This window comes from Lampetra planeri, chromosome 39 (assembly GCF_965212315.1).
Source record: "Lampetra planeri chromosome 39, kcLamPlan1.2.h2, whole genome shotgun sequence".
Classification (NCBI taxonomy): domain Eukaryota; kingdom Metazoa; phylum Chordata; class Hyperoartia; order Petromyzontiformes; family Petromyzontidae; genus Lampetra; species Lampetra planeri.
The window spans coordinates 8,887,172-8,902,812 of record NC_136145.1 but is presented as its reverse complement, the minus strand read 5'-3'; positions in this window follow the sequence as shown (position 1 = coordinate 8,902,812).

The following is a 15,641-nucleotide window of genomic DNA, read 5'->3' as shown; positions in this document are numbered from 1 at the left end:
ACGCATAGAGACCCACAGACACACACAGAGACCCACAGACACGCACAGTGACCCACAGACACACACAGAGACCCACAGACACACACAGTGACCCACAGACACACACAGTGACCCACAGACACGCACAGTGACCCACAGACACACACAGTGACCCACAGACACACACAGAGACCCACAGACACACACAGAGACCCATGACACACACAGAGACCCACAGACACACACAGTGACCCACAGACACACACAGTGACCCACAGACACGCACAGTGACCCACAGACACACACAGTGACCCACAGACACACACAGAGACCCACAGACACGCACAGTGACCCACAAACACACACAGAGACCCACAGACACGCACAGTGACCCACAGACACACACAGTGACCCACAGACACACACAGAGACCCACAGACACACACAGTGACCCACAGACACACACAGAGACCCACAGACACGCACAGTGACCCACAGACACACACAGTGACCCACAGACACACACAGAGACCCACAGACACGCACAGTGACCCACAGACACACACAGTGACCCACAGACACACACAGAGACCCACAGACACACACAGAGACCCACAGACACACACAGAGACCCACAGACACACACAGAGACCCACAGACACACACAGAGACCCACAGACACACACAGAGACCCACAGACACGCACAGTGACCCACAGACACACACAGAGACCCACAGACACACACAGAGACCCACAGACACACACAGAGACCCACAGACACACACAGAGACCCACAAACACGCACAGAGACCCACAGACACACACAGAGACCCACAGACACACACAGAGACCCACAGACACGCACAGTGACCCACAGACACACACAGAGACCCACAGACACGCACAGAGACCCACAGACACGCACAGAGACCCACAGACACACACAGAGACCCACAGACACACACAGAGACCCACAGACACACACAGAGACACACAGACACGCACAGAGACCCACAGACACACACAGAGACCCACAGACACACACAGAGACCCACAGACACGCACAGTGACCCACAGACACACACAGAGACCCACAGACACGCACAGAGACCCACAGACACACACAGAGACCCACAGACACACACAGGGACCCACAGACACACACAGAGACACACAGACACGCACAGCGACCCACAGACACACACAGAGACCCACAGACACACACAGAGACCCACAGACACGCACAGAGACCCACAGACATGCATAGAGACCCACAGACACGCACAGTGACCCACAGACACGCACAGTGACCCACAGACACACACAGAGACCCACAGACACACACAGTGACCCACAGACACGCACAGTGACCCACAGACACACACAGAGACCCACAGACACACACAGTGACCCACAGACACGCACAGTGACCCACAGACACACACAGTGACCCACAGACACACACAGAGACCCACAGACACACACAGAGACCCACAGACACGCACAGTGACCCACAGACACACACAGAGACCCATAGACACGCATAGAGACCCACAGACACACACAGAGACCCATAGACACGCATAGAGACCCACAGACACACACAGAGACCCATAGACACGCATAGAGACCCACAGACACGCACAGTGACCCACAGACACACACAGTGACCCACAGACACACACAGTGACCCACAGACACACACAGAGACCCACAGACACGCACAGTGACCCACAGACACACACAGTGACCCACAGACACACACAGAGACCCACAGACACACACAGTGACCCACAGACACACACAGTGACCCACAGACACGCACAGTGACCCACAGACACGCATAGAGACCCACAGACACGCACAGTGACCCACAGACACACACAGTGACCCACAGACACGCATAGAGACCCACAGACACACACAGTGACCCACAGACACACACAGTGACCCACAGACACGCATAGAGACCCACAGACACGCACAGTGACCCACAGACACACACAGAGACCCACAGACACGCACAGTGACCCACAGACACGCATAGAGACCCACAGACACACACAGAGACCCACAGACACACACAGTGACCCACAGACACGCACAGTGACCGACAGACACGCATAGAGACCCACAGACACGCACAGTGACCCACAGACACACACAGTGACCCACAGACACGCATAGAGACCCACAGACACACACAGTGACCCACAGACACACACAGTGACCCACAGACACGCATAGAGACCCACAGACACGCACAGTGACCCACAGACACACACAGAGACCCACAGACACGCACAGTGACCCTCAGACACGCATAGAGACCCACAGACACACACAGAGACCCACAGACACACACAGTGACCCACAGACACACACAGTGACCCACAGACACGCATAGAGACCCACAGACACGCACAGTGACCCACAGACACGCATAGAGACCCACTGACACACACAGAGACCCACAGACACACACAGTGACCCACAGACACACACAATGACCCACAGACACACACAGAGACCCACAGACACGCACAGTGACCCACAGACACACACAGTGACCCACAGACACACACAGTGACCCACAGACACGCACAGTGACCCACAGACACACACAGAGACCCACAGACACACACAGAGACCCACAGACACGCACAGTGACCCACAGACACACACAGAGACCCACAGACACGCACAGTGACCCACAGACACACACAGTGACCCACAGACACACACAGAGACCCACAGCCACGCACAGTGACCCACAGACAGACACAGTGACCCACAGACACACACAGAGACCCACAGACACACACAGAGACCCACAGACACACACAGAGACCCACAGACACGCACAGTGACCCACAGACACGCACAGTGACCCACAGACACACACAGAGACCCACAGACACGCACAGAGACCCACAGACACGCACAGTGACCCACAGACACACACAGAGACCCACAGACACGCACAGTGACCCACAGACACACACAGTGACCCACAGACACGCACAGAGACCCACAGATACGCACAGTGACCCACAGACACACACAGAGACCCACAGATACGCACAGTGACCCACAGACACACACAGTGACCCACAGACACGCACAGAGACCCACAGATACGCACAGTGACCCACAGACACACACAGAGACCCACAGATACGCACAGTGACCCACAGACACACACAGTGATCCACAGACAGGCACAGAGACCCACAGACACGCACAGTGACCCACAGACACACACAGAGACCCACAGATACGCACAGTGACCCACAGACACACACAGTGACCCACAGACACGCACAGAGACCCACAGATACGCACAGTGACCCACAGACACACACAGTGACCCACAGACACGCACAGTGACCCACAGACACGCACAGAGACCCACAGACACACACAGAGACCCACAGACACGCACAGTGACCCACAGACACACACAGTGACCCACAGACACACACAGTGACCCACAGACACACACAGAGACCCACAGACACACACAGAGACCCACAGACACGCACAGTGACCCACAGACACACACAGAGACCCACAGACACGCACAGTGACCCACAGACACACACAGTGACCCACAGACACACACAGAGACCCACAGACACGCACAGTGACCCACAGACACACACAGTGACCCACAGACACACACAGAGACCCACAGACACACACAGAGACCCACAGACACACACAGAGACCCACAGACACGCACAGTGACCCACAGACACGCACAGTGACCCACAGACACACACAGAGACCCACAGACACGCACAGAGACCCACAGACACGCACAGTGACCCACAGACACACACAGAGACCCACAGACACGCACAGTGACCCACAGACACACACAGTGACCCACAGACACGCACAGAGACCCACAGATACGCACAGTGACCCACAGACACACACAGAGACCCACAGATACGCACAGTGACCCACAGACACACACAGTGACCCACAGACACGCACAGAGACCCACAGATACGCACAGTGACCCACAGACACACACAGAGACCCACAGATAAGCACAGTGACCCACAGACACACACAGTGACCCACAGACACGCACAGAGACCCACAGACACGCACAGTGACCCACAGACACACACAGAGACCCACAGATACGCACAGTGACCCACAGACACACACAGTGACCCACAGACACGCACAGAGACCCACAGATACGCACAGTGACCCACAGACACACACAGTGACCCACAGACACGCACAGTGACCCACAGACACGCACAGAGACCCACAGACACACACAGAGACCCACAGACACGCACAGTGACCCACAGACACACACAGAGACCCACAGACACACACAGAGACCCACAGACACGCACAGAGACCCACAGACACCCTCAGAGACCCACAGACACACACAGAAACCCACAGACACACACAGAGACCTACAGACACCCTCAGAGACCCACAGACACGCACAGAGACCCACAGACACACACAGAGACCCACACACACACAGAGACCCACAGACACACACAGAGACCCACAGACACACACAGAAACCCACAGACACACACAGAGACCCACAGACACCCTCAGAGACCCACAGACACACACAGTGACCCACATACACACACAGAGACCCACAGACACGCACAGAGACCCACAGACACACACAGAGACCCACAGACACACACAGAGACCCACAGACACACACAGAGACCCACAGACACCCTCAGAGACCCACAGACACGCACAGAGACCCACAGACACACACAGAGACCCACAGACACGCACAGAGACCCACAGACACCCTCAGAGACCCACAGACACACACAGTGACCCACAGACACACACAGTGACCCACATACACACACAGAGACCCACAGACACGCACAGAGACCCACAGACACACACAGAGACCCACAGACACACATAGTGACCCACAGATACACACAGAGACCCACAGACACACACAGAGACCCACAGACACACACAGAGACCCACAGACACCCTCAGAGACCCACAGACACACACAGTGACCAACATACACACACAGTGACCCACATACACACACAGAGACCCACAGACACGCACAGAGACCCACAGACACACACAGAGACCCACAGACACACACAGAGACCCACAGATACACACAGAGACCCACAGACACCCTCAGAGACCCACATACACGCACAGAGACCCACAAACACACACAGAGACCCACAGACACACACAGAGACCCACAAACACACACAGAGACCCACAGACACACACAGAGACCCACAGACACGCACAGATACCCACAGACACGCACAGTGACCCACAGACACGCACAGAGACCCACAGACACACACAGAGACCCACAGACACGCACAGTGACCCACAGACACACACAGAGACCCACAGACACACACAGAGACCCACAGACACGCACAGAGACCCACAGACACCCTCAGAGACCCACAGACACACACAGAAACCCACAGACACACACAGAGACCCACAGACACCCTCAGAGACCCACAGACACGCACAGAGACCCACAGACACACACAGAGACCCACACACACACAGAGACCCACAGACACACACAGAGACCCACAGACACACACAGAAACCCACAGACACACACAGAGACCCACAGACACCCTCAGAGACCCACAGACACGCACAGAGACCCACAGACACACACAGAGACCCACACACACACAGAGACCCACAGACACACACAGAGACCCACAGACACGCACAGAGACCCACAGACACACACAGAGACCCACAGACACACACAGAGACCCACAGACACACACAGAGACCCACAGACACCCTCAGAGACCCACAGACACGCACAGAGACCCACAGACACACACAGAGACCCACAGACACGCACAGAGACCCACAGACACACACAGTGACCCACATACACGCACAGAGACCCACAGACACACACAGAGACCCACAGACACACACAGAGACCCACAAATACACACAGAGACCCACAGACACCCTCAGAGACCCACATACACGCACAGAGACCCACAAACACACACAGAGACCCACAGACACACACAGAGACCCACAAACACACACAGAGACCCACAGACACACACAGAGACCCACAGACACGCACAGATACCCACAGACACGCACAGTGACCCACAGACACGCACAGAGACCCACAGACACACACAGAGACTCACAGACACGCACAGTGACCCACAGACACACACAGAGACCCACAGACACACACAGAGACCCACAGACACGCACAGAGACCCACAGACACCCTCAGAGACCCACAGACACACACAGAAACCCACAGACACACACAGAGACCCACAGACACCCTCAGAGACCCACAGACACGCACAGAGACCCACAGACACACACAGAGACCCACACACACACAGAGACCCACAGACACACACAGAGACCCACAGACACACACAGAAACCCACAGACACACACAGAGACCCACAGACACCCTCAGAGACCCACAGACACACACAGTGACCCACATACACACACAGAGACCCACAGACACGCACAGAGACCCACAGACACACACAGAGACCCACAGACACACACAGAGACCCACAGACACACACAGAGACCCACAGACACCCTCAGAGACCCACAGACACGCACAGAGACCCACAGACACACACAGAGACCCACAGACACGCACAGAGACCCACAGACACGCACAGTGACCCACAGACACACACAGAGACCCACAGACACACACAGAGACCCACAGACACGCACAGAGACCCACAGACACCCTCAGAGACCCACAGACACACACAGAAACCCACAGACACACACAGAGACCCACAGACACCCTCAGAGACCCACAGACACGCACAGAGACCCACAGACAAACACAGAGACCCACACACACACAGAGACCCACAGACACACACAGAGACCCACAGACACACACAGAAACCCACAGACACACACAGAGACCCACAGACACCCTCAGAGACCCACAGACACACACAGTGACCCACATACACACACAGAGACCCACAGACACGCACAGAGACCCACAGACACACACAGAGACCCACAGACACACACAGAGACCCACAGACACACACAGAGACCCACAGACACCCTCAGAGACCCGCAGACACGCACAGAGACCCACAGACACACACAGAGACCCACAGACACGCACAGAGACCCACAGACACACACAGTGACCCACATACACACACAGAGACCCACAGACACGCACAGAGACCCACAGACACACACAGAGACCCACAGACACACACAGTGACCCACAGATACACACAGAGACCCACAGACACACACAGAGACCCACAGACACACACAGAGACCCACAGACACCATCAGAGACCCACAGACACACACAGTGACCCACATACACACACAGTGACCCACATACACACACAGAGACCCACAGACACGCACAGAGACCCACAGACACACACAGAGACCCACAGACACACACAGAGACCCACAGATACACACAGAGACCCAGAGACACCCTCAGAGACCCACATACACGCACAGAGACCCACAAACACACACAGAGACCCACAGACACACACAGAGACCCACAAACACACACAGAGACCCACAGACACACACAGAGACCCACAGACACGCACAGATACCCACAGACACGCACAGAGACCCACAGACACACACAGAGACCCACAGACACGCACAGTGACCCACAGACACGCACAGAGACCCACAGACACACACAGAGACCCACAGACACGTAGAGAGACCCACAGACACACACAGAGACCCACAGACACGCACAGAGACCCACAGACACGCACAGTGACCCACAGACACGCACAGTGACCCACAGACACACACAGAGACCCACAGACACACACAGAGACCCACAGACACGCACAGTGACCCACAGACACGCACAGAGACCCACAGACACGCACAGAGACCCACAGACACACACAGAGACCCACAGACACGCACAGTGACCCACAGACACGCACAGAGACCCACAGACACACACAGTGACCCACAGACACACACAGAGACCCACAGACACGCACAGTGACCCACAGACACGCACAGTGACCCACAGACACACACAGAGACCCACAGACACACACAGAGACCCACAGACACGCACAGTGACCCACAGACACGCACAGAGACCCACAGACACGCACAGAGACCCACAGACACACACAGAGACCCACAGACACACAAAGAGACCCACAGACACGCACAGTGACCCACAGACACGCACAGAGACCCACAGACACACACAGAGACCCACAGACACACACAGTGACCTACAGACACGCACAGAGACCCACAGACACGCACAGAGACCCACAGACACACACAGAGACCCACAGACACGCACAGAGACCCACAGACACACACAGAGACCCACAGACACGCACAGAGACCCACAGACACCCTCAGAGACCCACAGACACACACAGTGACCCACAGACACACACAGTGACCCACATACACACACAGAGACCCACAGACACGCACAGAGACCCACAGACACACACAGAGACCCACAGACACACACAGTGACCCACAGATACACACAGAGACCCACAGACACACACAGAGACCCACAGACACACACAGAGACCCACAGACACCCTCAGAGACCCACAGACACACACAGTGACCAACAGACACGCACAGAGACCCACAGACACACACAGAGACCCACAGACACGCACAGAGACCCACAGACACACACAGAGACCCACAGACACACACAGAGACCCACAGATACACACAGAGACCCACAGACACCCTCAGAGACCCACATACACGCACAGAGACCCACAAACACACACAGAGACCCACAGACACACACAGAGACCCACAAACACACACAGAGACCCACAGACACACACAGAGACCCACAGACACGCACAGATACCCACAGACACGCACAGTGACCCACAGACACGCACAGAGACCCACAGACACACACAGAGACCCACAGACACGCACAGAGACCCACAGACACGCACAGAGACCCACAGACACACACAGAGACCCACAGACACGCACAGAGACCCACAGACACGCACAGAGACCCACAGACACGCACAGTGACCCACAGACACACACAGAGACCCACAGACTCACACAGTGACCCACATACACGCACAGAGACCCACAGACACGCACAGAGACCCACAGACACGCACAGAGACCCACAGACACACACAGAGACCCACAGACACGCACAGAGACCCACAGACACGCACAGAGACCCACAGACACGCACAGTGACCCACAGACACACACAGAGACCCACAGACTCACACAGTGACCCACAGACACGCACAGAGACCCACAGACACGCACAGAGACCCACAGACACGCACAGAGACCCACATACTCACACAGTGACCCACATACACGCACAGAGACCCACAGACACGCACAGAGACCCACAGACACGCACAGAGACCCACAGACACGCACAGAGACCCACAGACACACACAGAGACCCACAGACACGCACAGAGACCCACAGACACGCACAGAGACCCACAGACACGCAGAGAGACCCACAGACTCACACAGTGACCCACAGACACGCACAGAGACCCACAGACACGCACAGAGACCCACAGACACGCACAGAGACCCACAGACTCACACAGTGACCCACAGACTCACACAGTGACCCACAGACACGCTCAGAGACCCACAGACACGCAGAGAGACCCACAGACTCACACAGTGACCCACAGACACGCACAGAGACCCACAGACACGCACAGAGACCCACAGACACGCACAGAGACCCACAGACACGCACAGAGACCCACAGACACGCTCAGAGACTCACAGACACGCTCAGAGACCCACAGACACGCTCAGAGTCTCACAGACTCACACAGCGACCCACAGACACGCACAGTGACCCACAGACACACACAGAGACCCACAGACACACACAGAGACCCACAGACACGCACAGTGACCCACAGACACGCACAGAGACCCACAGACACGCACAGAGACCCACAGACACGCACAGTGACCCACAGACACGCACAGCGACCCACAGACACGCACAGTGACCCACAGACACACACAGAGACCCACAGACACACACAGTGACCCACAGACACACACAGAGACCCACAGACTCACACAGTGACCCACAGACACGCACAGTGACCCACAGACACACACAGAGACCCACAGACACGCACAGAGACCCACAGACACACACAGAGACCCACAGACACACACAGAGACCCACAGACACGCACAGTGACCCACAGACACGCACAGAGACCCACAGACACGCACAGAGACCCACAGACACGCACAGTGACCCACATACACGCACAGCGACCCACAGACACGCACAGTGACCCACAGACACGCACAGTGACCCACAGACACGCACAGAGACCCACAGACACGCACAGAGACCCACAGACTCACACAGTGACCCACAGACACGCACAGTGACCCACAGACACACACAGAGACCCACAGACTCACACAGTGACCCACAGACACGCACAGTGACCCACAGACACGCACAGAGACCCACAGACTCATACAGTGACCCACAGACACGCACAGTGACCCACAGACACACACAGAGACCCACAGACTCACACAGAGACCCACAGACACGCACAGTGACCCACAGACACGCACAGCGACCCACAGACACGCACAGAGACCCACAGACACGCACAGAGACCCACAGACTCACACAGTGACCCACAGACACGCACAGTGACCCACAGACACACACAGAGACCCACAGACTCACATAGAGACCCACAGACACGCACAGTGACCCACAGACACGCACAGCGACCCACAGACACGCACAGAGACCCACAGACACGCACAGAGACCCACAGACTCACACAGTGACCCACAGACACGCACAGTGACCCACAGACACGCACAGAGACCCACAGACACGCACAGAGACCCACAGACTCACACAGTGACCCACAGACACACACAGAGACCCACAGACTCACACAGTGACCCACAGACACGCACAGTGACCCACAGACACACACAGAGACCCACAGACACACACAGAGACCCACAGACTCACACAGCGACCCACAGACACGCACAGAGATCCACAGACACGCACAGAGACCCACAGACACGCACAGAGACCCGCAGACACGCACAGAGACCCACAGACACGCACAGAGACCCACAGACACGCACAGAGACCCACAGACACGCACAGAGACCCGCAGACACGCACAGAGACCCACAGATACGCACAGAGACCCACAGACACGCACAGAGACCCACAGACACGCACAGAGACCCACAGACACGCACAGTGACCCACAGACACGCACAGAGACCCACAGACACGCACAGAGACCCGCAGACACGCACAGTGACCCACAGACACGCACAGAGACCCACAGACACGCACAGAGACCCACAGACACGCACAGAGACCCGCAGACACGCACAGAGACCCGCAGACACGCACAGAGACCCGCAGACACGCACAGAGACCCGCAGACACGCACAGAGACCCACAGACACACACAGAGACCCACAGACACGCACAGAGACCCGCAGACACGCACAGAGACCCACAGACACGCACAGAGACCCGCAGACACGCACAGAGACCCACAGACACACACAGAGACCCGCAGACACGCACAGAGACCCGCAGACACGCACAGAGACCCACAGACACACACAGTGACCCACAGACACACACAGAGACCCACAGACACGCACAGTGACCCACAGACACACACATAGACCCACAGACACACACAGAGACCCACAGACACGCAAAGAGACCCACAGACACACACAGAGACCCACAGACACGCACAGAGACCCACAGACACGCACAGTGACCCACAGACACACACAGAGACCCACAGACACACACAGAGACCCACAGACACACACAGTGACCCACAGACACGCACAGTGACCCATAGACACACACAGAGACCCACAGACACATACAGTGACCCACAGACACGCACAGTGACCCACAGACACACACAGAGACCCACAGACACGCACAGAGACCCACAGACACACACAGAGACCCACAGACACACACAGTGACCCACAGACACGCACAGTGACCCACAGACACACACAGAGACCCACAGACACACACAGAGACCCACAGACACACACAGTGACCCACAGACACGCACAGTGACCCACAGACACACACAGAGACCCACAGACACGCACAGAGACCCACAGACACGCACAGTGACCCACAGACACACACAGAGACCCACAGACACACACAGAGACCCACAGACACACACAGAGACCCACAGACACACACAGTGACCCACAGACACACACAGAGACCCACAGACACGCACAGAGACCCACAGACACACACAGTGACCCACAGACACGCACAGAGACCCACAGACACACACAGAGACCCACAGACACGCACAGAGACCCACAGACACGCACAGTGACCCACAGACACACACAGAGACCCACAGACACGCACAGTGACCCACAGACACACACAGAGACCCACAGACACGCACAGAGACCCACAGACACACACAGAAACCCACAGACACGCACAGAGACCCACAGACACGCACAGTGACCCACAGACACACACAGAGACCCACAGACACGCACAGAGTCCCACAGACACACACAGAGACCCACAGACACACACAGAGACCCACAGACACGCACAGAGACCCAAAGACACACACAGAGACCCAGACACGCATAGAGACCCACAGACACACACAGAGACCCACAGACACGCACAGAGACCCACAGACACGCACAGAGACCCACAGCCACGCACAGAGACCCACAGACACGCACAGTGACCCACAGACACACACAGTGACCCACAGACACGCACAGTGACCCACAGACACACACAGAGACCCACAGACACCCACAGTGACTCACAGACACGCACAGTGACCCACAGACACACACAGAGACCCACAGACACGCACAGTGACCCACAGACACACACAGAGACCCACAGACACGCACAGTGACCCACAGACACACACAGTGACCCACAGACACGCACAGTGACCCACAGACACACACAGAGACCCACAGACACGCACAGTGACCCACAGACACACACAGTGACCCACAGACACGCACAGTGACCCATAGACACACACAGAGACCCACAGACACATACAGTGACCCACAGACACGCACAGTGACCCACAGACACACACAGAGACCCACAGACACGCACAGAGACCCACAGACACACACAGAGACCCACAGACACACACAGTGACCCACAGACACGCACAGTGACCCACAGACACACACAGAGACCCACAGACACACACAGAGACCCACAGACACACACAGTGACCCACAGACACGCACAGTGACCCACAGACACACACAGAGACCCACAGACACGCACAGAGACCCACAGACACGCACAGTGACCCACAGACACACACAGAGACCCACAGACACACACAGAGACCCACAGACACACACAGAGACCCACAGACACACACAGTGACCCACAGACACACACAGAGACCCACAGACACGCACAGAGACCCACAGACACACACAGTGACCCACAGACACGCACAGAGACCCACAGACACACACAGAGACCCACAGACACGCACAGAGACCCACAGACACGCACAGTGACCCACAGACACACACAGAGACCCACAGACACGCACAGTGACCCACAGACACACACAGAGACCCACAGACACGCACAGAGACCCACAGACACACACAGAAACCCACAGACACGCACAGAGACCCACAGACACGCACAGTGACCCACAGACACACACAGAGACCCACAGACACGCACAGAGTCCCACAGACACACACAGAGACCCACAGACACACACAGAGACCCACAGACACGCACAGAGACCCAAAGACACACACAGAGACCCATAGACACGCATAGAGACCCACAGACACACACAGAAACCCACAGACACGCACAGAGACCCACAGACACGCACAGAGACCCACAGCCACGCACAGAGACCCACAGACACGCACAGTGACCCACAGACACACACAGTGACCCACAGACACGCACAGTGACCCACAGACACACACAGAGACCCACAGACACCCACAGTGACTCACAGACACGCACAGTGACCCACAGACACACACAGAGACCCACAGACACGCACAGTGACCCACAGACACACACAGAGACCCACAGACACGCACAGTGACCCACAGACACACACAGTGACCCACAGACACGCACAGTGACCCACAGACACACACAGAGACCCACAGACACGCACAGTGACCCACAGACACACACAGTGACCCACAGACACGCACAGTGACCCACAGACACACACAGAGACCCACAGACACGCACAGTGACCCACAGACACACACAGAGACCCACAGACACGCACAGTGACCCACAGACACACACAGTGACCCACAGACACACACAGAGACCCACAGACACGCACAGTGACCCACAGACACACACAGAGACCCACAGACACGCACAGTGACCCACAGACACACACAGAGACCCACAGACACACACAGAGACCCACAGACACGCACAGTGACCCACAGACACACACAGTGACCCACAGACACACACAGAGACCCACAGACACGCACAGTGACCCACAGACACACACAGTGACCCACAGACACGCACAGTGACCCACAGACACACACAGAGACCCACAGACACGCACAGTGACCCACAGACACACACAGTGACCCACAGACACGCACAGTGACCCACAGACACACACAGAGACCCACAGACACACACAGTGACCCACAGATACACACAGAGACCCACAGACACACACAGTGACCCACAGACACAGACAGTGACCCACAGACACGCACAGTGACCCACAGACACACACAGAGACCCACAGACACGCACAGAGACCCACAGACACACACAGAGACCCACAGACACGCACAGTGACCCACAGACACACACAGTGACCCACAGACACACACAGTGACCCACAGACACGCACAGAGACCTACAGACACACACAGAGACCCACAGACACACACAGAGACCCACAGACTCACACAGTGACCCACAGACACGCACAGAGACCCACAGACACACACAGAGACCCACAGACACGCACAGAGACCCACAGACACGCACAAAGACCCACAGACATGCACAGAAACCCACAGACACACACAGAGACCCACAGACACCCTCAGAGACCCACATACACACACAGTGACCCACAGACACACACAGAGACCCACAGACACACAGAGACCCACAGACACACACAGTGACCCACAGACACACACAGAGACCCACAAACACACACAGAGACCCACAGACACACACAGTGACCCACAGACACACACAGTGACCCACATACACACACAGAGACCCACAGACACACACAGTGACCCACAGACACACACAGAGACCCACAAACACACACAGAGACCCACAGACACACACAGAGACCCACAGACACACACAGAGACCCACAAACACACACAGAGACCCACAGACACGCACAGAGACCCACAGACACACACAGAGACCCACAGACACGCACAGTGACCCACATACACACACAAAGACCCACAGACACACACAGAGACCCAC